Source organism: Heterocephalus glaber, unplaced genomic scaffold, assembly GCF_053883595.1.
Source record: "Heterocephalus glaber isolate CG9 unplaced genomic scaffold, H.glaber_assembly_v1.0 deba00001497, whole genome shotgun sequence".
NCBI classification, from domain to species: domain Eukaryota; kingdom Metazoa; phylum Chordata; class Mammalia; order Rodentia; family Bathyergidae; genus Heterocephalus; species Heterocephalus glaber.
Window position 1 is genome coordinate 14,233,886 of NW_028258320.1, and position 26,449 is coordinate 14,260,334.

The 26,449-nt window shown below is 38.8% G+C and overlaps 1 protein-coding gene and 1 pseudogene across 5 annotated transcripts in view; one reads left to right on the forward strand and one right to left on the reverse strand.

Moving 5' to 3' along the window:
* Positions 1-26,449, reverse strand: part of Adk (adenosine kinase) — a 538,665-nt gene that overhangs the window by 448,805 nt on the left and 63,411 nt on the right. The gene's annotated exons all lie outside the window — the stretch shown is intronic.
* On the forward strand, positions 3,897-11,435 carry LOC110349548 (hsc70-interacting protein-like; annotated as a pseudogene).

A 26,449-nucleotide genomic window follows, 5' to 3' on the forward strand; every position in this document is an offset into this window, starting at 1 on the left:
AACATTGTGGGAGTTTTAGACTAAAATATGTACCTAACAGGCCACAGGCAAGTATTTCACCTCACTGCCTCAGTTTCCCTATCTGTAAATTCAGGTTGTTGTATTAGATAGGGATCTTTCACAGTACCATATTTATATTACTGAAGGTAAACAGACTGAGGGGTATACAGAAATAAACAACAATAAACAATAATTCCCAGGTCTTCAATTTCCATTTGTAAAAAAGCCTTTCTTAAAACTAATCTGCATGAAATGGATCCAGTGTCCAAGTAGAAGGGTTATGTTGATTTTTCTTCCCTGCTTCCCCTTTCGCAAATGCCTTTACCTACCTTATAAAGAATGGCGTACCTCTCTTTCATCCCTACCATAAGGCTGGGGTACAAAAACTTGTACAGTGCTAAGCAAGGAACGATGCATATTTTGTTTGCAAAGCATTTTTTTGTTTGTTTTGTTTTAGACAAGGTCTATTAGTTCAAGACGGCCTTGAACTCTCAATCCTCCTGCTCAGCCTCGCCAGGGCTGGGATCACAGGCATACACCATCATACCTGGTCTGCAAAACACTCAAATAGTACCATAAACTAATTCTAGAGTTCCCTGTTTGATACATTATTTCTGGAAAGAATGAAATCAGAAATGAGGAACTGTGATAATATGTTCTACTTTCCAATGTTTTGTAGAGTTGGGGAGAAGTTGATTACAATTTTCATCTAAAAAGTTTAGCATTCCTCTTTCATGTTCATCATCAAAGAATGTATTTTCAAGAAGAGTCCTGTGAAGTAAAGCTTAGAGTTTGCAATAAAAGGCAAGGAAGACAGCGTCAACTAGGCAATAAATTTAAAACAAGGCTCCTTGCCTTTCCCTCCAACTACTGAGGATCAAGTATCAGAAGAAGGGGCTGAAGGTGTAGCTCAGTGGTAGAGCAATTACCCAGCATGCACAAGGCCCTGGATTTAATCCCCAGCACTGCAAAACAAACAGCCAGGTATCGGTGGTGCAGAACAGTAGGAAAGGCTACTCAAGAGGCTGAGGTGGGAGAATCACTAAAGCGCAAGGATCCAGACCAGCCTGGACAACACAGTGAGACTCGATCTCAGACAAGGAAAAAGATGGATAGCTGTCACAGGAACACATATTAATACACTTATTTGAACTGAAAAATGAAGTCAGGCTTTTCTAGCTTGAAAGTAAATCTGACTAGTTTGACAATGAACAGTTTTTCTAAAAAAAGTTACAGAGCAGATAATGGCCTTAAGCAGATTAGTTCTGAATCAAAGTTTAAGGCCTTGTTTAAAAACAATTTAAATAATCTTTTGAATTTTCACTCTTACAAGTACTTCTTGAAATGTTCCTCTAAGCAAAAGAGTAATAGATACAATTAATAGTTATTTAAGAAGCCTTAATGGAAGCCTTTTTGGTACATCTCCCAGAATTGTAGGTCTCTGGCGACTCTAATAACTAGTAAGCCAGGTGGTTTCTAATTCTGTTTCCAAGAGAACTGAAGAACCTTATCAACTAATCAGCTAATAATAATTTTTATTACAGATCATTTGATGGAGTTCAGATAACTAAATGAATGCTGAAAACTTTTAAAATATTTTTATTAATTAGTACATGCTTGTAGTACATAAAAATTACATTCACTGTGGGGAGGAAGTATACGTACATAACATATTTTAATTCTTTTTACTTTCTCCTCTCCAGTCTTCCCCTTCCCTTCATCTCTATGTCCCCTTCCATTTACAGAACATCTGTTGCTATTTACAAAAGATCTGCCCTGTTTCCTATTGTCTATTTTTTCTTTTGCTCTTTAAATTATTTATACTTTGGATTTCTCATATAAGAGAAACCATGTGATGTTTAATCTTGTGTACTGATATATTTCACTTAACATTATGGTCTCAGGGTACCTTATACCTCTAAAAAAAGAGAGAAATAAAAATGATACCAAACACTGTCTTATTGCAGTGATGAGTATTACTTATCCACAACTATTTATCCAGACTGAAACTAAATGAAAGAATGTTTAAAAATAACTTCACTTATCTCATTTAAAAATGCATTTCCAATAATTTTACTTTTCTACTATTTAATAAACATTTTTGTTTTGGGGTTTTGTTTTGTCTTTTTTTGGTACCAGGGATCGAACTTGGGACCTTGTGCTTGGGAGGCAGGCGGCAGAACCACTGAGCTAAATCCCTGGCCCTTAATAAACATTTTAATACATTCATGTTACTTTACTATGTGCTAACTATAATGATTGGAAGATATTTTAAAATTGAACTGATACACACTTTTATTAATTTAATTTATTTTTTTGATACCGAACTCAGGACCTTGCGCTTGCCAGACAGGCAGCAGCACCACTGCACTAAATCCCCGGCCCAAATTTACAGACATTTTTATTACAGCAACATATGATAATATGAAGGACTTTAATGCATAAAAATACATCACATAGCTGGGCTCAGTGGTGCCCACCCTGTAATCCCCATCTACTCTGGCGACCAAGGCAGAAACATCACAAGTTCAAGGCCAGCCTCGGCAACTAAGTGAGACCTTATCTCAAAAAATGAATAGGACTGGCAAATGTAATCACAAGTACAAAAAAAAATTACATAAAGATAAAATCTGATGGGGAAGTCTAATAAAATTTAAGACTGAAAGCAATACAAAAATTTTAAGTTAACAACTAGCTTGTGTGTTTTTGTAAATAGATACTGGTATCAAATCACCATGGTATCTAGAGTCCACAAAAAAAGAATAATTTGTCAGTTTTATTTAAAATTATAAAAAATCATATTGTGGGTGGAGGTATTTATCAAAAACATGTCTATAAAATGTAAGAGTGAAAGTTTGAAACTACTGAATTTGACATCTAAGTGTTAGCAAAGCACTTGGTACATATATATACAAAGGCACCAATGTTACTTTCCCTCTTTCTCTGGCTGACTGGTGATAGAAAAATAACAAACACTTCCTGCATTTAAGAACTTCATAATTCAGTAAGCAAATAAGAAAAAACTGTCCCTAATGTGATAGTATTACAATAAATTTAAGTGGTCTATTAACACAAGAGAGCAAATAAATCTCCTCCCTTAAAAATGTCTGGGGGCAGCTTTTTATCTGTTCTCCAACTTTCTCTTCTCCACCTCATCGCTTTGCTCCTTCCCCACAAATAACCTTCCCTTTTAAAGTCCCAGGATAAGAACTTGAAAGAAATGGGAGATAGGGCCAGCAAAAGGGTCCAAAATAGACAAGAAGCAAACAGACAAGAACAGCCTGATTTAGTTTACTCTCCTAATCTACACAGTGCACCTCCAGGTCCTCAGCAATGAATGTACAACATCCATTTTGAACCATCCTCCAGGCAAAATAGTTCTCTAATCTCAAACAAGCTTTAAACGTTTCTGATAGGTTCTTTCTGGGACCTGATTTTCCTTTGTCCCTAACCAGGTAACTTTCTAACAATCTCAAAAATCCTTTACTCTGCCTCATCTTCCTGGGGTTTTTTCCTGAATTTTATCCTCCTTGAATCTTTTACACTGCTTCCTAGGAAAGTGTCTCATACATACACTATACCTAGAGTTTATAGCAGCAACAAGACGCAAACACAGCGCCCACGACTGCCCTCAATTCTGACACCAACTACAAATTTGGAGGGTTCCTAAAACCACCTTTGGGCTCAATAATTCACCAGGACTCAGAATTCACTGAAAGCTAGTATGCTAAAGTTTTGGATTAAATGAAAACTACAGGTGAAAATAAACCAAGAGAAGAAGCAGATAGGGCATTGTCAGGGAGGGTTCCAAATCTTAAGCTTGTAGTAACCTCGTCCTGTGCAACACTTGCTCAGCATTAGTATGTGACAATGTGGCACAGCAGTGATATGTGGCAATGTGGCATGTAGTGCTGCAGACCGACCGGAGAAGTTCACCCAAGCTTCAGCATCTGGAGTGTATGTTGAAGCTTCCTTATGTTGGCGTGATCACTTGATTGACCGCCATGTAGCTTAACTCCCTCTCTAAGTGGATTGGAGACTCAAGCCCCTGTCCAAAATCACACGATTGATCTTTCTGGGCCAAGCCCTATATAGGGTGTGACCTACCCTGTATTAAACAAAAAAAATACTTCTCTATCAGAGCCCGGCCAAATTCTTTACTATCATATGCCTATGTACTGCAGGAACCCAAGAGACTGGCGAGACCCATGGACTGAAATAGGAGGACTTTATTTCAGGTTTAAGGTATACACTGGCTCAACGGACTCCTGGACAAAAGGAAGAGCATTGAACAAAGAGAAGTTCCAGCTTTTGAACATTTTGTCAAAGGGGGTGGTTTTTCTAGTTGACATAGCAAGCTATTTTACCCTAACAGGACAAGGGCAGACAGTTTTGTAACTTTGGTTTGAAAAAAGACAGTGTTTTATGAATCATATGAGAACGGAGTGTCATAAACTTTGTTTACAGGACATAACTGTCAATTTTATCTGTACCAGAACAAGGACTTACAGTTACAGGGGAGAAGGGGACCTGCCCAAGGTTGGGAAGGACTTGTTTTTCTTTAAGTCCTGCTTCATCTGTGCATATTTATTTATATATGTCCATCAATATAACTGGTGTGTATGTATGTGTATTTATAAACTTCTGTCTAGGTCTGCATTTTTCACTGACATCTTCCTTTGGGGGGGGGGGGGGGGTACCAGGGATCGAACTCAGGACTTTGCACTTGTGAGATAGGTGCCAGAACCACTGAGTTAAATCCCCAGCCCCTGACATCTTCCTTCTAAAATCCCAACTTTGCCAGGTGTAGTGCCACACATCTTTAATCCCAGCACTCAAGAAGTTGAAGCAGGAGGATTGCCACGAGTTCAAGACTAGCCTAAACTATATAATGCAATCCTGTCTCAAAAAAAAAAAAAGACCTACTTTATTCAATGTTAGGTTAATAACTACTAGCAATATGATTAAAATATCCTGTAGCTATTAATTATCTAGCTTGCTGCTTAAAAGAATGTTCTCATTTTTAAAGCTGAAACACTGATTTTGTTTGCAAATTAGAAAAAAGAAAATTTTGAGAAGTGATTTGTTCTGGCAGAAAACTTAAAACACATTTCCAAGGCTCATAAACTATCACTGAACTCTATAGATAGCTACTCGCAAAGGAAAAAAAACCTTTATAAAACACCTTGAAAAGTACACAAAAAAAGTATAGACCTATCATTGTAAAAATTATTTTATATGCTAAAGCCACTGCCTTAAATTCATTTATTTTTTTTTTTGGTACTGGGGATCGAACTTGGGTCCTTGCGCTTGCACAGCAGGCGGCAAAACCACTGAGCTAAATCCCTGGCCCCTTAAATTCATTTTGAAAGTGGGCAAGGTATAAATTATAAATGGAAGATAAGCACACCATCCATAATCCTTACCAATGAAATGGAACTGTATTTCTGCTATGCTTTAGATCTACTATGGCCCCTAAAAGTCTTCCGTATTCAGAGGTGACACTTTTGGAAGGCAATTGGATCATGGGACACTATACTTATTAAACAAACCTCTCCTCCTTTAAATTGTGGGTGTCAAGTATGTTGTCCCAGCAACAGGAAAAGTGACTAATAAAATTTCCCACTGAAATACACAGCTATGTTTAAATGTGGGTTTAAAATTATATGTGGTTCTCACTTTCATTTACAATGTCCTGTTTTTCCAACCTGTGTTGACAAGACAGAAGATATGAAGTCTTCAAATCTATCACATTTAACTTAGTCTGAATATTCAAACTTTTTTTTTGTATTCTTGCCTTTTACAGTGCTGGGGATTGAACCCAGGGCCTAAACATGTGCTCACTTTCTGAGCTATGTCCCCAGATACTAAATATTTTAAATGAATAAACTTTAAAGGGACAAGTCAAGCTAGTAGAAAGTTGTAACTCAACTTCCTACCATATCCTTCCAGAATGAGGCAAATCCTAGTTTTTAGGTGTGTTTTGCTCCCGATGACATGATTAAACAGATGTCCTGCTTTTGTAACCATTTCTGAGATTGAAACATGAATAATATTCCCTAGCAACCAGCATCAGCAAAATGGGATAGTGGTAGTTTTCAACATCTAGTCTACTCTAAGGAACCAGAGGAAAACACACATGCCTGAAAGCAGAGATAAGGAGGCAAGAGGCAGCCCAGGGAAGGACCCTCTTTATGCAGTCTCTGTCCCTAGAAAGAGCACCTTCCAAGTGAGTGGAAATCATACTAGGTTAAAAGCCAAAATACCTACATTATTTTCCTGATCCTGCCTTTAGTTTTCTGAACTGGGGAAACCTACTTTATTTCCCTAATGAGGATCAAACTACTTATGTCACAGGGTTTCTATCCAGGTCAAATAACATATACAAAAAAGTGCCCAACACATTTAATAAATACTCACCCTGCTCCCCTTTGAGGAAGCTTTTCAGCTTTCTAAATTGAGTAATTCAAGTTGCACAAAATTGGGAAGGGGGACAGATTAGATGCTCACAACTTTTTTTTTTAACCAGGAACACCAAAGCAAGTCTATGTAACGGGGCCTGTGCTGCAGCACAGGGGGACGGGGGGGCCAATACGCAGGAGGGAGCCCTCCTAGACTAAAATGCCAGAAGTGGTTGGGACTGTTGCTTATGTAGCAGTGCAGGCCTGTGTCAGTGAGGGGCAGGGCTGACAGTTCCCTGTGAGTACACAAATAGAGGAACAGATAAACTTTTATAAGAACATTTTATAAAAGACTGAAATTAACTTTTGCATTTAAATGTACTCTTTCACTAAAAATGAGCATGGCAGAGAACACAAGGCCTTGAAAGGTCCTCGTGGAGACTGAAACAGCCCAGTCATAAGGTATCATGCCCAACGTCACAGAGATAATGCCAGGTTAAGGCTTGGTAAATAGTAGAATGACTAAAATTGCTATCTAAGAATTAAACACACCTACAAGCACAAGGACCCGAGTTCATCCCCAGTACCAAAAAAAAAAAAAAAAAAAAGAATTAAACACACCTACAATCCCAACACTCAGGAAGCTGAAGCAGGAGGATTACCTGAGCTCAAGGCCAGCTTGAACTACATGAGTGAGACCCTGACTCAAAAAAAAAAAAAAAAAAAAAAAGAGAAAGAAACCAGTTGGCCATGCTTGGTGGTGAACACCTACAATTCAAGCACTGTTGCAAGCTGAGGCAGGAGGATCACAAGTTTGAGCCCAGCCTGGGCATCTTAGCAACTTAGCAAGACCCTGTTTCAAAAAGTAAAGAGGGGCTGGGGATGTAGAGCTCAATGTGAAGGTCTTGGGTTCAATCCACAGTTGAGCAGAGGGAGAAAAAAAAGTAAAAATTCTGGAAAGACACAACCTTTACCACATAATCGAAGAAATTCCAATTCTACAACACAATGCTTTACAGAACTAGCATAATCAGATAGTGTGAGTATGGCAATTTAAACAACTTAACATGTTTAAGTTAGCTCTTCTAATTGAAAAAGGCTGATTAAAGTATATTAGGAAGAAAATGGGGGCCAAAAATGTTAATGATTACTGTATTCAGACTAAAGCTGAACTGAAATTTAAGAAGCTTATTAAGAAACAGATTAAGAATAAATCACAGGTTCAAGATGAAATAAGAGCAAAAAGTTACCAAGTTTATGAAAATATTTTAAATGCTCATTAGCAAAACAGATGAGGATTAAAACTCAAGAGAAAGCTAAAAGGAAAAGTTAAACTAGATCTAAGCCTAAACATATAAAATAGAACTATACTCTGTATATTCTTAAAATTTTCTTGCTTTTTTTTAAATCACTAATAACTGAATTTGAAAGGACTAGCCACAGGTTTTCATCAAGGAAAATTTTTTACAGGTCCTATGTGGAAGTGACTGCTTGGCTCTTGGACCCCATCAGTAAAACTGGCCCATATTATAACACACTTCCCATTTATTTTCTAATACTTTTTTTGGTACCAGGGATCTAACTCAGGACCTTGTGCTTGCTCGGCAGGCGCCAGAACCACTGAGCTAAATCCCTGGCCCTCTAATACGTTTTACTGTGGCTTCTCTTCCCATCACTCCATGAAATTCCTTCGCTTAGCTCACCACTGGCATCCTATCATCAAATACTACAATGAACCCTTTGAATCCTGATTTTACTAGCCATTTGTTTCATCTAAGCTAAATGACACCCACCCTTTAATGGGGTACTGGAGATTAAACCCAGGTCCTTACACATGCTAGGTAAGATCTCCACTGAGCTGCATCTTCATTCATTCTCTTAGACAAGTGCTTGCTAAGTTGCCCTGGCTGCCCTCATACTTGTGAACCTCCTGCCTCACCCTCCAGAGTAGCCAGTATTACAGGCCTGTACCATCATGTCCAGCTAATGACCAGTCTTACACAAACTCAAAATATAGTAGTTCATCGACTATTTTAGTTCACCTGCTAAACTCATTTCCTTTTAGTCTCCTCCCATAATTATTCTTTATCCATCCAGACATTAAATGCTCTCCACTGCCCCTACGAGGGACATGAGACATTTTCAGCTCCTCAATAACCAATAATATCACCTAACACATGGCAGGTACACAGATGATCTCATTCAATCCTCACAACAACTCTAGTATAATATTCTATTAGCAAAAAAATTGTGCTTCCATATAGCAAGCAACACAGCCAAGATCACACAGCCACAGTAGCTTCAGAGCACATGCTTCACCTCTATTGTATAATGCTGCTATCAACATTGTACAAAGTGACTTCTTTCTGCATCCATATCCTCAAACTTCTAACTGCAGCTGGGTGTGCTGGCATACACCTATAATCCTGGCACTAAGGTGGCTGAGGCAGGAGGATCACTGTGAGTTCGAGGCCAGCCTGGACTACACAGTGGGTTCAAGGCTGGCCTGAACTGCACAGCAAGACACTATCCCAAAAAAATAAAACGACTATAAAGCATGTGTTTCAAAAGGTTTTAACTGAGCTGAAATGAATTGTTAAAAACGAATGCTTATGCGCAAGCACAAGGACCCAAGTTTGATCCCTGGTACCAAAAAAAAAATGAATGTTTATTTAGGGAAGCTTTGGAGCATCATTTTCTTCACTATTAAAAGTCAGGTCTGAATACCAAAGAATCCACAAGGACACCATCAGCTATCTGGGCAAAATGAAGGATTCATAAAATGGATCTGTTTATTTAGTATCCTTAACTTAGGTGGGTTTTTTTAGAAAGCTCCAAAGTAACACAGAACCAATATTTAATATGTGAAATAAAGATACAAAGTCAAATGCCAGTTTTTTGTTTTGTTTCGTCTTTTGAGTTTTTTTGTTTTGTGCATGGTGGGGGGGCGGGCACTGGCAACTGAACCCAGGGGCTTTGCACTGAGTTACATCCTAAGCCCATTTTTTATCTTTTATTTTGAAGTCACTAAACTGCCCTGGCTTGGCTAGAACTTGCAGTCCTCCTGCCTCAGCCTCCCAGAGTGCTACGATTATAGGCAAGTGCCACCAGTTCATTTCAAATTTTAGGAATTTAGAATGCTGAAAGAAAAAACCAGAATAAACACACAGGCGACCTAAGTTTTTCCCAATCTTTTAATGTAAGTCATAAGTAGGCAAGTAAAAGAAAATACTCAAAATATAATACCATTTCCAATGAAAAAAAAGTAGAAAATTCTTAAAATCCTGAAAATTCTGAAAAAAAAAATCACTTCTTCAAAGACATCTATTTACATTTTAAAAATGGGATTTGTTTAAGAAACAAAAACATAGCCAGGCATGATGATGCACCCTGTAATTCCAGCACGCAGGAGCAGGAGGGTCAATGCTAGTTCAAGGCCAGCCTGGGCTACATTGTGAGTTCAGGGCCAGCATGAACTACAAAGGGAGACCCTGCCTCAAAAAACCAAAAAAAAAACAAAAACAAAAACAACATGACAATACTTCATAGGCCACTTTACATTATAAAATAGGCAACAATGGGCTGGGGATTTAGCTCAGTGGTTCCACCGCCTGACCTGCAAGCGGAAGGATCCGAGTTTGATCCCCAGTATCAAAAAAAAATAAAAATAAAAATAAATAAAATAAAATAAAATAGGCAACAGTAACATACTTTTACAAGCATAAACACATGTATACCAATTACAGTCAAACATATTTAACAGTTATGAGCAGACAAACTGTATTCATAAATAAAGAGGTTAAAAATTTGCAAAATGTATAAATGCCTATTGCTATGATTGGTAATTGTGTGCACCCAGCTTTCTAACTGGTCATCTGAAATACGCTGACAGGCAACCTGTTTTTCCAGATCAGACAAAAACCTCAAGGGGGAGGAGAGGGGACATTTGGAAGAGAGCAGGAAGGGGAGAAAACTCTCAATGGGTTACACCACCATATGTGCATTTGCCCAGAGAGCTGAGATCTCAAGAAATTTTATCTTTCACAAAGGCAGATGTACTAAATGAATCCTACTTCCTTTACTGAGGAAGTTTCAATGTTTACATAAATGCACAATGCTTACAAAGTCAACGTTGTGGTAAGGTACTTGGTTGGGGTCACATTTTGCAAAAACTGCATAAAACAAATTACAACTCTCTAAAAGTCTTCACACAATTTACATCTACATATTGGAAATAATATGAAGATGAAATACATAGCACAATTATTTATAAAAATAATGGTGACAATTTAAAACCGTGGAAATGAACTGCAACCTCCTTAGCCTCACATTCCTCGCTGGACGCTAGACTCACCTCACATTCTGATATCCCTCAGAGTGAAGAACTTCGGGCTGTCAGGAAAATATGTAAGCAAGATCTTTTCATTCTGCACACTCAGGAAGAGCGGAGCACATGGAAGGTAAAGAAAGTACCACCTCTACTCACAAAGCTAAATCAGAAGAAAATATTAATGAAGGAAAAATAAGAGGGCAGAGGAACATAGGTGACTATCAAGTAAGGAAAGTGGTCTAGAAACTGACACATATACCTCAGCAAACAGGTAAGGAGAGATAATGGAGGAGATGACAGGTCAGGCAGATGATAAGAAAGTGGGCACCACTGAAGCTCTGAAGGATGGTGAACCACAGGAAGCCCTTGATTTGCTCACAGATGCCATCAAGCTGAACCCTCACTTGTCCATTCTGTATGCGAAGAGACCCAATGTCGTCATTAAATTACAGAAGCCAAATGCTGCCATCTGAGACTATGACAGAGCCACAGAAATCAATCCAGGTTCAGCTCAGTCTTTCAAGTGGCAAAGGAAGGCGCACAGACTTCTGGGCCACTGGGAAGAGGCAGCCCAGGATCTTGCTCTTGCCTGTAAAGTGGATTATAATGAAGATGCTGGAGCAGTGATGAAGAACCTTTTAGAGCTTTCAATGATACAAATAGCCTACTGCAGCATGCATGCCACAGATTTCCCACCACTGTAGCAATGCTTTAAAAAACCATTCAACAGCTGCACCTTCCTGGAAAGCACAAGGTCCTGAGTTCAATACCCCATACAAAAAAAAAAAAAAAAAATTCAACCAAGGGCCCCCAAAATTGGGAGAAAGTATGAGATACTGAAGGGTTAAGAAGGTTAGAGAAGAGGATGAGAGAACACTGAAGGAAGAAGCCAGAGGACAATTAGGAGCTCAGTCTGGCTTTTTCAATTGCCTCTCCTGGGGGAATGCCTGGAATGGGCTAGGGCATGCCTGATGGGAAGGAAAGCCTGATTTTAATAGAAATTCTTAGTAATCCAGAGGTTCTTATAGCCACTCAGGATCCAAAGTTATGGCAGCCTTCCAGGATGTGGCCAGAAGTCAGTTAAAAAGTTGAAATATCAGCAAAACTCGAAGGTTATGAATCTTTGTTAACAAACGGCCAAATTTGGAGGTCAAGCATAACGCCCTTCTGACAAAACTTTCCTAAAAGAAATACAACCTTTATCACACAATGTAATGTTGCAACAACACAAACCAATGTACCTCCAAATGTCCAATCAAGAGAGCCAGGGTGCTTCAAATCCCTACCCTCTGTCTCAAGTGCAGTAGTCTGCCATTAAGGCATGCATTCAGGTAATGTTTTTCTATTAGGAATTACAAACTTTAAAGGCTTTTTAGACCTTATGAGTATTTAAAACAAATTTAAAGGGTGGATTCTTACATTTTTCATTAATCATTTTAAGTTTTTCCTTTGAATTACTGGGCAAGGAAGATACTTAAACATGGAAGATTTATTGCTCTAATTTGAGTGAAATAAAAGTTTATTAGTGAGAAGCAAATACAACTCATTTAAAATTGATGAAGTATGAGTTGGATATATTGTTCCTGAAGTATCTTATTTGTTTTCTCAAATGCTTGATTAAAAAAAGATTTATTTTAATAAAACTACTGTAACTATCAGTATAGTAATTCAAAAGGACTTGGATAGGGACTGGAAAGGCAATAGTGGTCTCACCATGTTTTATATTAATAGCAGGTTATATTTAAATCTTAGATGGAGGTAAAGGGATGGTTTTCTTTACAATGCTGCTGTCTAGCTGGATTGCTTAGCTATAATTTTGTTATTGCTGCTGCTGCTGTTTGTGGTACTAGGGATAAAATCTAGTACCACAGGGGTGGTCTGCCACTGAGCTATACCCTTATCCTTTTTTATTCTGAGAAAGGGTCTCATTAAGTTGCCCAGGCTAGCCTCAAACTTGTGATCCTCCTATCACAGCCTCCCAGGTAGCAAGGATTACTGGCATGCACCAAGCCCAACTTAGCTCTATTCTTGTCCAATATATCAAACAAATGGTTCATATTATTTCTACAGAGGGAAAACAATAAAATATTGGAGGGGAGACTATAAAGAAAATGAAAAAAAAAGTGTATTACAGGCATAGATTATAGGCAATTGCACAGTTAGTCCCTAAGAGCTGGCTGACTTTCATAATCATTAACCATATATTAAGGTTTTACATGGAGATGCATAGCTGTTTTGTTTTTTCTTTTAGGGCCTGGTGTTCCGCAGAGAAAATATTCCCATTCATTTTCTGCATGATGCTGGTATTTTTGAAATTCCTCTATGATTCAATATATAGTAACGTGAACATTCCCTATTAAATGGTCCCCACTTTCTGTGCCATGTTTTCTGTATGCTTAAGTACACAGAAATCCACTGTGTGCACTGGTATACAGGACCACAAATTTGCAGCAAACATACTGATGATCGAACAGCAACAATATTACATATCTTCTTGGACTACATTGTCCATAATTATTTTTTAACTAGTCAGTAACTTTGCTGGCTTCAGGTAAATGCAATTTTAATTCATTAGAAGCTCCTGGAATTGCATCAGCTGGGCAGAATGCTAATATAGGCAAATAATGTATTTTTAAACTAAGTTTCCATTGTTGCTATATTATGTACCAAATCCACTAGCTGAAATTTTCTACCAAATGCACTGCGCTGATTGCAAAATACAAATTTTATTTATTTATTTTGGAAACGGCAATCAAACTCAGGGCCTTGCCCTTGCCAGGCAGGCACTGTACACTGTACAGGATGAGCTACATCCCCAGCCCCAAATTTTATTGATAGCAGCTTGAAATTCACTTTTAGAAGCCTTGATCACACCTACGTCATTATGGTTTGGTGATTCAATTAAAATCCATTTTCTTCTGCAAAGTCCACCAAATCTTCAAATAAGTGTTTGAAAGTGTTTTGCTTTTTCTAGTCATTAGTATACAAGCAAGCAGATAAAGTTCTAAAATTTTCAGCTCCAATAGGGCATAAATTGTACATATTTGGTAAGAAACAGTTTTGAAAATGCCATCCATTAAACAAAGTGAAGCATGCAATAGTTTTTCTGTTAGATTTCATGGTAAATAAGAAGCCTATTGTGTTCAACAGTCAAATCCCTAACCACACACAGGTTACTATCCAATGTATTTTATAACACTGGAGGAAGGTGATGCAAGTGTCCTTGCTCAGAAGGTTGCTGGACATGTCAAATTCTTTTTTATTCTCTGAAGGATGGGATTATTTTATTTTGTTTTGATTTTTGAGATGGGGAATCTATGTTGCCCAGGCCAGTCTTGAACTCATAGACTCAAGTGATCTTCCAACCTCAACCGCCCAAGTAGCAGGACTGCAAGAGTGCACCACCATGAAGAAGGATGGTTTCTGAAGGGGCAGTGTGAAGGGACAGAAACAGGATAGGACTGAATAACTTGTCAAAGGAGATTTCTTGTATCTTTTTTGCCTGCACTTTCTCTTCTATAATCTTCAACACATCTGACACACTGCATTTGAAGAGTGTGTAAGTATATGCTGTCTGTTTGAAAGCCTGGTTATTGCTAGGTCATTCCAATTAAATTATGTTATATTTTGCAACACCAAAAATAATTAGCTTTTAAGTAGCCTCATACACATCACAGCCTTCTTGCAAGTGAACAATTTCACAGATCTCTTCCATTGTGTTGTAAGGAATACAGTAAGAAGAACTGATATCTGGCTTCCCTAATCTCAAATCTGTGTTAATCAGGGCTCTCCAGAGAGACTGAACCAATAGGATATGTGTATAAATATGTAGAGGGGACTTACTAGAGGACTTGAATGATGAAATTATGTTGGCTGAGAAGTCCTTTGACAGGCTGTGATGGGATGCCCATAGCATGGCTCAGTCCAAGTCCAAAGTCCTCCGAAGCAAGGAAGCCTATGGTATAATTCTCAGTCCAAGACCAAAAGCTTAAGAACCCATGCAGGCCACTGTTTTAAATCCTGCAGTCCAAAGGCCTGTAAGCCTGGAGATCTAATGACCAAAGCAGCAGAAGAAAACTGGTCTCAGGTCTCAGAGGCCAACTCATCTTCTCTATTTGTTCTGTCCAGGTCTGGAGCTAGGTTGGAGGTGTTGCCTACCCTAACTGAGAGCAAATCTCCCCCACCTAGTCTGTTCAAGCCTCATATATTAGCTGGGCACAGCTGAGAAAGGAGGATCACAAGTTCAAACCCACCCTTGACAGTTCAGCAACTTAGTGAGATGCTGTCTCAAAACACACAGACACACGCATAGCTCAGTGGGAAGGCCATGAGATCAGTACCAAGGACTACCAAAAAAAAAAATAAATAAAGACTCACATACTAATCTCCTCTGGTAACCACCCTGAGAGATGCACTAAAAATAATTCTTTCCCAGGTTTCTAAGTACTGTACTTATTCAGCCTAACAAGATACAACTATCCTTCATACAACCAAAAATACCTTAATCCCTTCCCCATAGTTTGGCTTTCTACCTGATTTTTTCCAATGGGAATTGAAGTTTTCAAGATTTCAGCTCTCAGGATTTCAACAGGTAGGATTTTAAATTTTTCAAATTGTGATTTGGGGGACTTTAGGAATTTGATCTCTTGGGATTTCAACATTCAGGATTATGACAATCAAGGTATGTCTTTCAAGATTATGATCTGCATCACTAGAATAAGCCTGACCAAAAAATGTGTATCTTTGGAGAGAACAGTAAAATTTTCAATAAAACCTAAACCTCATGATTTAGTATTATAACTACTAATTACATACTACTATTTAAAACCGAATTAATTTAAATGAAATAAAATGTTAACTTCCATTCATCAGTTGCACTAGTTGTCTTAAATGTTCAAAACCAAATATGAATAGTGGTTACTGTGTTAGACACCACACAGATACCGCACTTCCATTACCATAAATGTTTTAGTAGATGGCACTGCTGCAAAGACACTAACTTACCCCAGATTTCCTTCCCAGTCAGTCACTTCTGGACAATCTGAATTTAAAACCTTATAACTTTGGAAACTAACAAATTTAACAATGATCAGTACCATAATATATATACATCTAAGCCAGGAATGGTGGCTCATGCCTAAGATCCCAATACTAGAAAGCTGAGGCAGGAGGATCAAAGTTTGAGCCCAGCCAAGGCAGCTTAGTGACTTAGCAAGACCCTATCTCAAAATAAAAAATAAAAAAGGGCTGGGGATGTAGCTCAGTACAAAGGCCCTGGGTTCAAGCCCCCAAACTGGAAAAAGTTTTTTAATTAAAAAAAGTTTAAACCTTATCATTTTATAATCTACATTTTAAGTATTCAAAATGTGTAAAAGAATACATAAAATAAATGGAGAAATATAGGTGTATATAGGGAAACTCATGTGACAAAGATCTGGTTTTCCAAGTTAATTTATAAATATAATTCAAAACAAAGTGCCAGGAAGTATTTTTGTAGAGCTCAACAAGCTCATTCTAAAATTTATGTGCAAAACAGCTGTAACACGGGTGTAGAGGCTACTTTTGCTAAACAGCACTGCCTTTCCCTTGGGCCTGCAGATGTCCATGGGACACTAAGAACAAGAGAAGACCTTGACATCTCTGCCTCCATTCTGTATCTGTCTCTTTTCTACCTTAAACACTGGGTCATATTCCTGCTCAACTCTCAACTCTACATTAGCTATGTTAATCATTTAAGGAATGCCTCTCTAAAAACTGATAACAACTGTCAGCTTTTACCTGGGAGTGGCGCCCAAGTCTATAGTCATTGCCCACCACCAGAAGGCCTAATTAATTCCATATTGCCTTTCTGAGAAGCCTTTTCTCAGAGTCATTCTCTTCCACAGTCACTTTGGATTACAGGAACGTATCTGATGGATCAACAACCAATGACAAGAGTTGAAACTACCCCTGACAATAGCAGCTTTCTAATCAACCAGACCAGATTGACCAAGACTGTTTAACTCTGCATACTTCTTGGCCCCTACTTTTGTTGCTCCCCCTATTTAAATATGAAGCTCATGTCAGTCCCCTGAAGACAAGGCTGAAGATGCTAGTACTCCCACTGTGGCCATACTGAAAAAATTCCTTTCCTGCTCTTCACGAGCACTTTTTCCGTTGAAGTTTGGGGGCAAGTGGCCAGTCCTGGTATATTGGGACACCCTGAAGCCAGGCCGCTCTGGCCTGAGAGTCCAGCAACAGAGCCAGAATAAGTTAAAAAAAAAGTTTAATAAAAACAAAAGGGCCAGAGATTTAGCTCAGTGGTTCCGCTGCCTGCCTTGCAAGCGCAAGGTCCCAAGTTCGATCCCCGGTACCAAAAATAAAAAATAAAAGGTAAGCAGGGTATGGTGGTGGACTCTTATAAGCTGGGGCAGGAGTTTAGGCATAGTATGGGCAATTTAGCAATTTTTTGAGACCCTGTCCTAAATAAAAACACAAAATGTAAAAAGGGCTTGGGATACAGCTCAATGAGAAAGCTTTGGCTTCAATACCCATTACCATAAAAAAAAAAAACCTTGTAGAGGTTTGCACTAGAAAAACTCAAGCCTTATTACCAAGCTCTGACAAGAAAGATCGGACTGCACTAACTCAGGACAAACAGATCAAAGGAAAAGAACTGAGAATCTAGAAACCAAGCCAAAGATAAATAAAAATTGATGTTATAGATCACTGGGTAAAGGTTGGACTATTCAAAATACTGTAATAGAATAGTTGGTTCTCCATAAGGAAAAAAAACCCTTTAAATCAATTCTCTCCTTAATAGCATACAGAAAATACAATTTGGTTAAAGATCTAAAACACAAAGCATGATGATGAAAGCAGCAGAAGACAATTCAGTAAAATACCTTAATACCTACCTTAATAAAAAATTAACTCCAAAAGTATCAGAGCACTTTGCAATTAGTTTTAAAGCAAGACCAATATAGCTTTTATCCATACATATGGGGTCTCACTCGACACTCCAAATATGTTTTTCACTTTCAAACATAACATATATCTATATATAGAAGTAATTCGCCTTTATTTATACAATTCAGTTGTAATAACCAGCATTGATATTTTTGTTTGGTTTTGTTTGAGACAGGATCTTACTATGTAGCTCAGCCTGGCCTCAAACTCACAGCAGTCCTCCTGCCTCAGCCTTCTGAGTGCTAGGATTACAGGCATGTGCCACCACACCCACCAATAGCACTAAAATTTATGTACTATATAACTTTGATCATTTCTAGAGTGAATGTTAAATAATATTTTTCATGTGCTTACACTAATCAAGACTTAAAGTTTATATGCCTAAAGATTTAGATCCATGAGAAAAATATATATTTCCTTAACTATTTTAGTTTTTCTTTCCCTTCATAAAACTAAGTATTTTCACTTCTAATCATATTTTTTCCTTTCTTAATTATCATTCTTAAATTCTCTCAGTTCTCTTATAACCAACACCACAAAATGAACTTTAAAGGTTAAATATCTTTTTTTCCCCTTAGAGACAAGAAGCTTCTCCAAACTTCCTCAGGGCTGGGACATAAACTGCCATCCCTACCTCTCCTCAGACAAGATGAACAGACTGTACCGGTCCTAGCCCCACAGGGAAGGAAGGAGAGGTCTGGGAACAGAAAGGGAGCCTGAACCTTTCTAATGTCTCACCATATTCCCTCTCCCAGTAACCCCTGCCATAAAAGACCCTAACACGCCTGTGAGGTAGAAGATGAGGGCTGGGGCTAACCGGACACTAAGTGAATGGAATCTGTCAAGTCACAAAACCCCACGGCTAACAGGTTGAGCAAGATGGTTCCTAAAGGAGAGGACATGTGCAGAACACAGGACTCCAATGAATCCTGGCTCCTGAGCACTCCAAATGAAACCAATGAGAAAAGTGCTATTTTCAATCCTTTGTTTACATGCAGACAGCCAATCAATAAACACTATTTTCGATCCTTCATCTACATCTGGTGAGAAGCCAAACAATTTTTTTTTTTTTTTTTGCAATAAGACAGTTTACTCCTGGTGTCAGGCACACCAAGTGAGTTTTTGCTACAACAAATGTCCCAATGCCTTAGGTGCACAAAGGGTAAGCCAACCCAGTAATTTTGGATACAAAAAAACTTTTCCCCATAGCCCAGGGGCTACCATGAGCCTTCTCACCAGGCAGCTCTCACCCTATTGAAAGAACCTCTTTTCTGCCTTCAATAAATGTACCCCTTGCTGCCTTTTCTGTGTGTCTTGTCCCATTCTCTGTTTGGGACACCAAGAACCTGGAAAGAAGCCCCACAGGATCCCTCTTCCAGTAACACCTACAGAGGGTGAGATGGTGATTCAGAGGCAAGCGGGTCCCTCCACCTCCATCTCCCTCCCAGAAGCTGACATCTTTCCTTTTCACCAAAATAAACAGCCTCCTTTGTTGGGGTCAGCAGGGAGCAAATGAACCTCAGCAACTGGGCCTAAGTGGCCATAACACTCTCAGTGCCTTATTTATGTAGGCTCAGTAAAAATCAAGACAAGCCTGTCTCACATATTCCTTCTCTCTCTGTTCCACCCCTGTTATCACATACAGCACTTCTTCCTTCATCACCATAATTCTGGAAGTATTTATATGTGCCACATTTCCTACTTCTTGCACACCCACTGTGTCTCTTCAATATGCTAGAAAAGATTCTTTCCAATTGCTGACTTCCTGCCACAAATGTTCCTACTCATTTTCAGTTCTTATATTTTGCCAAATTGGACGCATCAAAAGTGACTAACTTAATTCTGCTTTTCTTTCAATTAGATAAAGAACATTAGCTTTACAATCTTCAAATAAACAGTAAGAAGATATATTAGAATATATACTAGAGGGCTGGGGATTTAGCTCAGTGGTTTCACCGCCTGCTGCGCAAGTGCAAGGACCCGAGTTCGATCCCTGGTACCAAAAAAAAAAAAAAGAATATATACTAGATATATGAGATATATATATTTATCTTTATACACTGAGTACATAAATACCTCACTGAACCATAACAATGATCGGTCTATTCCAGAAACAAGTCAATTGTAGGGAACCTACCAACTTCACAATACAAGTCAAGAGGATTTACTGAAACCAAGTGAGATGCCACACACCTGTGATCCCAGCACTTTGAGAGGTTGAGCCAGGAAGATACCAGGCTTAAACTCAGGCTAGGTGCTATGGTTTAGATCTAGAATGTCCCCTAAAAGGCCGATGTGTTCAGAGTCCGTAGTCAATGTGCTGGGGAAAGGGGGTAGTTGACGTAGAAGGGTATATCTCCCTCTCTGGCTCCTCTCTTCATTCTCTGCTTCCTGGACACCACGCCTTATGCAGTTCTTCATCCACCATGCCCCTCTGCAATGTGGTTTCTGCCTTGGAGCCATGGACTGAAAGTGTGAGCCAAAATAAACCTCTTCTCCTTTAAGTTTTCAGTGTGAGGTATCATATCCAGCAACAGGAAACTGACAAAGACACTGGGCAACTTCTCAGGAACTTAGTGAGACACTGTCTCAAAAATTTAAAAAATGGCCTGGGGATACAGTTCAATGTGAAGGCCCTGGGTTCAATCCCCAGTACTGCCTCTCCAAAAGAAAAATTTACCAAAATTATCAAGAAACCTTTCCAAATTGTCTCTCTCCACAGCACTGTTTATAAATACTGCCAAGATTATTATATGGATGTAATTACAAACCTACAAACAGTTAAAAGAATCATGCTTCCTTTCATTCAGAGATTATTAAAAGGCAGAAATGAGAGCCAATAAATCCAAATGAAATTACAAATAATACTATTATTTTGAAAAGCCTTGGTGGTGTTTTTTTTTATAAATAGTGCTTTTTGATAAATTATAAGATCATCACAAAGCCAGGAGTGGTAGTGTACATTCAAGGCCTGCTTCAACTACATAGCAAGACCCTGTTTCAAAAAAGTAAAAAAAAAAAAAAAGTGTTGAAAAGAAATGGATTTAGACTTTAAGAAATTTAAAATAAAAATCACATAAACTATGTAAATTGTCAAAGAATAAATGATGAGGCCAGTAAGCTACTAAAGATTTAAACTAAAGAAAGGTAAGATAACCATTTATTTATCCAGCAATGCTCTCTCAGGCAGAAACTACTCCTACTCACATTTTGCATCCCCAAAATCTCCTATGCAATTGGTAACATGTTTGCAGCTGAGTGTATTAGCACAGACCTATAATCCCCTCTACTCATGAGACAGAGACAAGAGGATCTCAATTTGGAAGCCAGTCTGGGGAACTTAGCAAGACCCTATCTCAAAATTTAAAAAATGAAAATAGCAACTTAGCAAGACCTTGTCTCAAAAAATAAATAAAAAAGAGCTGGGGATGTAGCTCAGGGTGAATGCCCTGGGTTCAATCCCCAGTGCCACAAAAAATAAAAATTTAAAAGGGCTGGGGATGTAGTCTACTGATACAATGCCCTTGGGTACAATTCCCAGTCAATCAATCAATCAATCAATCAATCTTTATACAACATGTTTTAGAGGAAACAAGTAAAGGTTAGGACACAAGAGAGTCCGTCTTAAACTTGCAGTGTTAACTGTATGATCATAGGTGAAATACTTAACTTCTCCATGCCCATTTCCTCTATGGTCAAATGAGTAAAGAGAATTAAACTAACTCCCAAGTTCCAAATTATAAGTCTGTAGTTACATATTTCCTGCTGCAATACATATAATAGTGAAATATACACATACTTAAATGTGGCAGAAAGACAATCTACTAGCCCAAAATTTTGTTAAAAATGATAATAAAAGTACAAAAACAGTGAACATCTACAGGATCGAAAAGAATAGTAATATAAGCATTAATAGATAACAGGTAACTGAGCAAGGTAGTACACACCTAGAATCCCAACCACTCAAGAAGCTGAGGAAGGAGGATCACTTGAGATTAGAAGTTAGATGCTAACCTGAGCAACACAGTAAGATCCTGAATCAAAATGGGGGTTGAGGGAGGTGGCTTCCACAAATTTCCAAAAAGACATATAGGGAACAATAACTTAGCAGAGCTGAAGAAGCTAAAACTCAAGGGCCTGGGAATTTAGCTCAGTGGCACTGTGCCTGCCTGGCAAGCGCAAGGTCCTGAGTTCAATTCCTGGTACCCCGCACCCCCCCCAAAAAAACCTAAAACTCAAGGGCAACACAAAGAAGTTTCAGATGCTAAGTAAGTTTACCCCAGCTACAGAAAGAAGCACTAAGTCATAGTCACAGAGGTACCAAGTACTTCAGAGGTCACAGATAAAAATCTGGGAACTAACTGCCATCTCACCTCCACAATGTAAAGTTCCTAAAATAAATTAGAGATTTAGTCTCAGGAGAAACCAAAAAGAGGCTCTGAACTAATGGACAAGAGAGAGAGGAAGAAGAAAGGTACAGATGCAACTGCCTACTTTATGGTACCTTCAGGCCTTTTCTCTGGCCAGCTCTAAGCATAAGACAAACAAGCTTCCACCCACACAAAGGAGATGGAAGGCTTCTGGAAAGAGACTGAGCAGAATCAGAGACAGGGCTGCCACATACTAATTATGAGGGGCATCTCAGTCCCATCGGTCAACAAACCCAAGCATACACACCAACCTTCCAATAAGGTTTTGAGTGTGCAATGTGTTTGAAAATATATATATATACATATATATATGTATATATATATATATATTGCGTTATTAGTGTTCTGTTAACAAATTCACCCCAACCCCACCAGTTTAGAAGAACAGCAGTCATCTCTCACTGCTTCTGAGGATGAGGAATCCCAAGGTTGCTCAGTGTAGTGAGTCTGATTCAAGATCTCTCATGAGTTTACAGCACAGCTATCAAGCAGAGCTGCAGTCATCTCAGGTCAGAGATCAATAGCAGACAAAGAATACACCTCGAGTTTATGGTACTGGGGTTTGAAACCACAGCCTTTACATGGAGCTGAATCCCCAGCCAGCCACCCCACTCCCACTCTTTTTTTGTTTGTTTTTGTTTTATGGGTACTGGGGATTGAACTCAGGTCCTTGCACAGCAGGCAGCGGAAACCACTGAGCTAAATTCCGGGCGCCCCCCCCCCCGCCGCCGCCCACCGCACTGCCCGCCCCACTCCCACCTTTTTTGATACAGTGTTCTGAGAAATCACTGAGCTGCCCAGGCTGGACTGGAACTTCCTGCCTCAGCCTCCCAGAGTGCTGGGATTACAGGCGTGCGCCACCAACCCCAGCTATTTACCTTGCTCTTTGCAGATCTCAATTCCTGACTGATTACAGGTCAGAGGCATTTGTATGTCTAGCCAGTTGGACCTCTCAATCGCTTGCCTGAATGTCCTCAAAACAGCAGCTGCCAGTATTGTGGTGCATGCCTGTAATCCCAGCACTCAGGAGGCAGAGGCAGGAGGATTGCTGCGAGTTTGAGGCCAGCCTGGGCTACCCAGCAAGATTTTGTCTCAAAAAAAGACACACAGCCACTGGCTATGAATGAGAAATCCAAAAGAAAGAGAGAGATAAGACACAAATGAATAAGAAAGCACCCTCGTGGCCACCTGCTGCGCAAGCGAAAGGACCTGAGAGCCCCAGTACCAAGAAAAAAAAAAAAACAAGCACCCTCAGTCAAAGCCACTGTTTATCACAGCCTAATTTCTGAAATGGCATCCCATCATTTCTGCTATCTGCTGTTGGTTACATAGTTCAGCCCAGCTACGATGTGGGAGTGGACTACTCATCGGTATGAATACCAGGAGAAGGGGCTCACACGGCCCTCTGGGTGTCTGTTTACACAGTCTACCCTATGGGTTCCAAGGATCTGTGCCTCCTGGTGTTCCCTGAGCTGTGCGGGACTCTCTCGCATTGGACCGGGTTTAGCATGCACGACCAGTAGCATATGGCAAAAATGATGCTACCTCACTTCCAGGTTGGGTTATAAAAAACCCTGCAGCTCCTATCTTGGACATACATACTGGTCACTGGCAAGAGGGCAAATAGTTACCACATCTTCAGGATACTCTGAGGCTCACAAGCTGTGGAACTGAGGCCTTTTGTTCAACACCTCTTAAGATACCCAGGCTCAACGACAGTATGAGTAAGTCTGAAAGCAAATCCTTTGGCCACAGTTAAGCCTTCAAATCACTCCTGTCCTGGCCAATATAGTGACACAGCCTCATCACAGACCATGAGCTGGAACCAGCCAGTTATGCCACACTCCCAAATTCTTGACACCCCCCCACCCCCTGAGACTCTATGAGATAAGGAATGTGTGTTTTAAACAGTCAAGCTTTGTGGAAATTTGCTACACAGCAATAGGTAACTTTATTAAAGCTTTTTAAAAACTAGTAAAGGCATTGCTTCTCAGCCTTTTGGCTAAGATCAAGTGTAAAAACTAGTAAAGGTGATTCAGGTTTGTTACCAAAATCTTAAACTGTACAGAATACCAAAAGTACCCTCCCCCTAGCCAATCTACTCTCCCACAACAGTTAGAATTTAGAATATCTGTCTAGATTTTGTCCTATTCCTACACAAAGAAGATGAGCTTTTCAATGTTAATATATAGCCAAATATATATATTATATTAATATATAGCCAAAGATCACCTAAAATGAAAAGTCTCCATCATAAAGGACAAAGACTACAATAAACAATAAAAAACAAAAAGGAATCCAGGAGATAATGTAAGAAACAGAAATCCTGAAAAATCAAACAAAACAATTTCTAATATTTAGTGAGAGAAAAGAGAAAAAAATTGCATCCATTAGAATAAAATGTGACACAACAATAATTTACTAACACAAAAAATAAAAAGTAGGTTTAAAAGCCTCCAGCAAGGAAAAAAACTGATGACATCAATGAGAAAGAGATGCCTTGGATAAAGGAAGACAATGGCACAATGCCTTTAAAACTCTCAAGGAAAATGTTACACTAATCAATAAGATGTGACAGGAAAATATTTTAAGAGTATCAGACATACACAAAGATTCAAAAGCCCTCTAATATATGCACTTATGTACTCTTTCTTTTAGGAAGCTACTGAAGGACATCCCCTGGAACAAATGGTGTAGTGTTAGGTATGGCGATGCATACCTCTTATCCTAGCACTTGGGAGGCTGAGGGAAGAGGATTGTTGCAAGTTCAAGGCCAGCTTGAGGTACAATGCAAGACTCTTATCTCAGAAACAAAACAAAACAAAACAAAACAAAATAAAAAACACATTTGAGAGACAGAAAACGAGAGATCTAGAACAGGAAAAATCATAAGCAAGCTCCAGAAAAACACCTGGCAGGAGCCTAACAAAAACAAATAAAATGGGCAAAGAAAAACAAACATTTTCCCAAAGATATACAAATGGTCACAAGTGGTGAAAAGATGCAAACATTATTGGTCATTAGAAAAATCCAAATCAAAACCATAAGGAGGTATCACTTCACATCCACTACCACAGTTGTAATTTTAAAATGGCTGGGTGTGGTAGCACACACTTGTAATCCCAGCTACTGAAGAGGATGAGACAGCTGCTATACAGAACAGTTTTGTTGGTTTCTCAAAAAGTTAAAACAGAATGACCATATGACCCAGCAATTCCATTCCTCTGGGTATACCCAAGAGAAATAAGATTCCACAAAAGAGTTTGTTCATGAATGTTAACAAGCAGCACTAGACAAAAATGGAAAGAATCCAAGTGTCCATCAACCAACGAATGTTGAAACAGAGTGGGGCATAGTCATACAATGTGGTAATGTTATTACATTACAGAAAGGAATGAAGACCTGAAACACGCTGTTGGGGGAATCCAAAAGACTGGAGAGACTCACCAACTGAAACAGGAAGACTTTATTTCAGGTTTAAGGTACACACTGGTTCAACGGACTCCTGTCCAAAGGAAGAGCATTGAACAAAGAGAAGTTCCAGCTTTTTAACATTTTGTCAAAGGAGGTGGTTTTTCTAGTTGACATAGCAAGCTATTTTACCCTAGCAGGACAAGGGCAGACAGTTTTGTAACTTTGGTTTGAAAAAAGACAGTGTTTTATGAATCATATGAGAACAGAGTGTCATAAACTTTGTTTTCAGGACATAATTGTCAATTTTATCTGTATCAGAACAAGGAGTTAGAGCTACAGGGGAGGGGAGAGGAGAGTGATGGGGAAGGGCATACCCAAGGCTGGGAAGGACTTGTTTTTCTTTAAGTCCTGCTTCAATGCTACAACATAAATGAACAGTGAAAGCACTATGCTAGGAGAAATAAACCAATATAAACATAACAGGTCACATAGTATTATATGATTCCATTTTTATGAATAGAGGTTTCATTTTAGCATGATGAAAATGTTTTCAATGTCCTGATGATAGGTGTAGAATACACTGGCAGTCCCTAAATTGTATACTTGAAAATGATTATACATGATTAATTTTACATTACATAAATTTTACTTCAATTAAAAAGTAATAGCTGTTCCTCAGCTCACAATTTGGAGTGTGCAAAAAAAGATCATTTTTTCTCATCATTAATTCTTTTTTCTACTTAATTTTTCCACACATCAAATGATCTCAAATAACTAGATAAATAAGCTGATTTCTCAGCTAAGTTAATAACACTGAAAATTATTATTAAGAGGGAAACAATGGAAATTCATAGCCTTTGAATAATAGTTTTTTGAGACAGCATCTCACTAAGTTGCACAAAACGACCTCAAATTTGTAGCCCTCT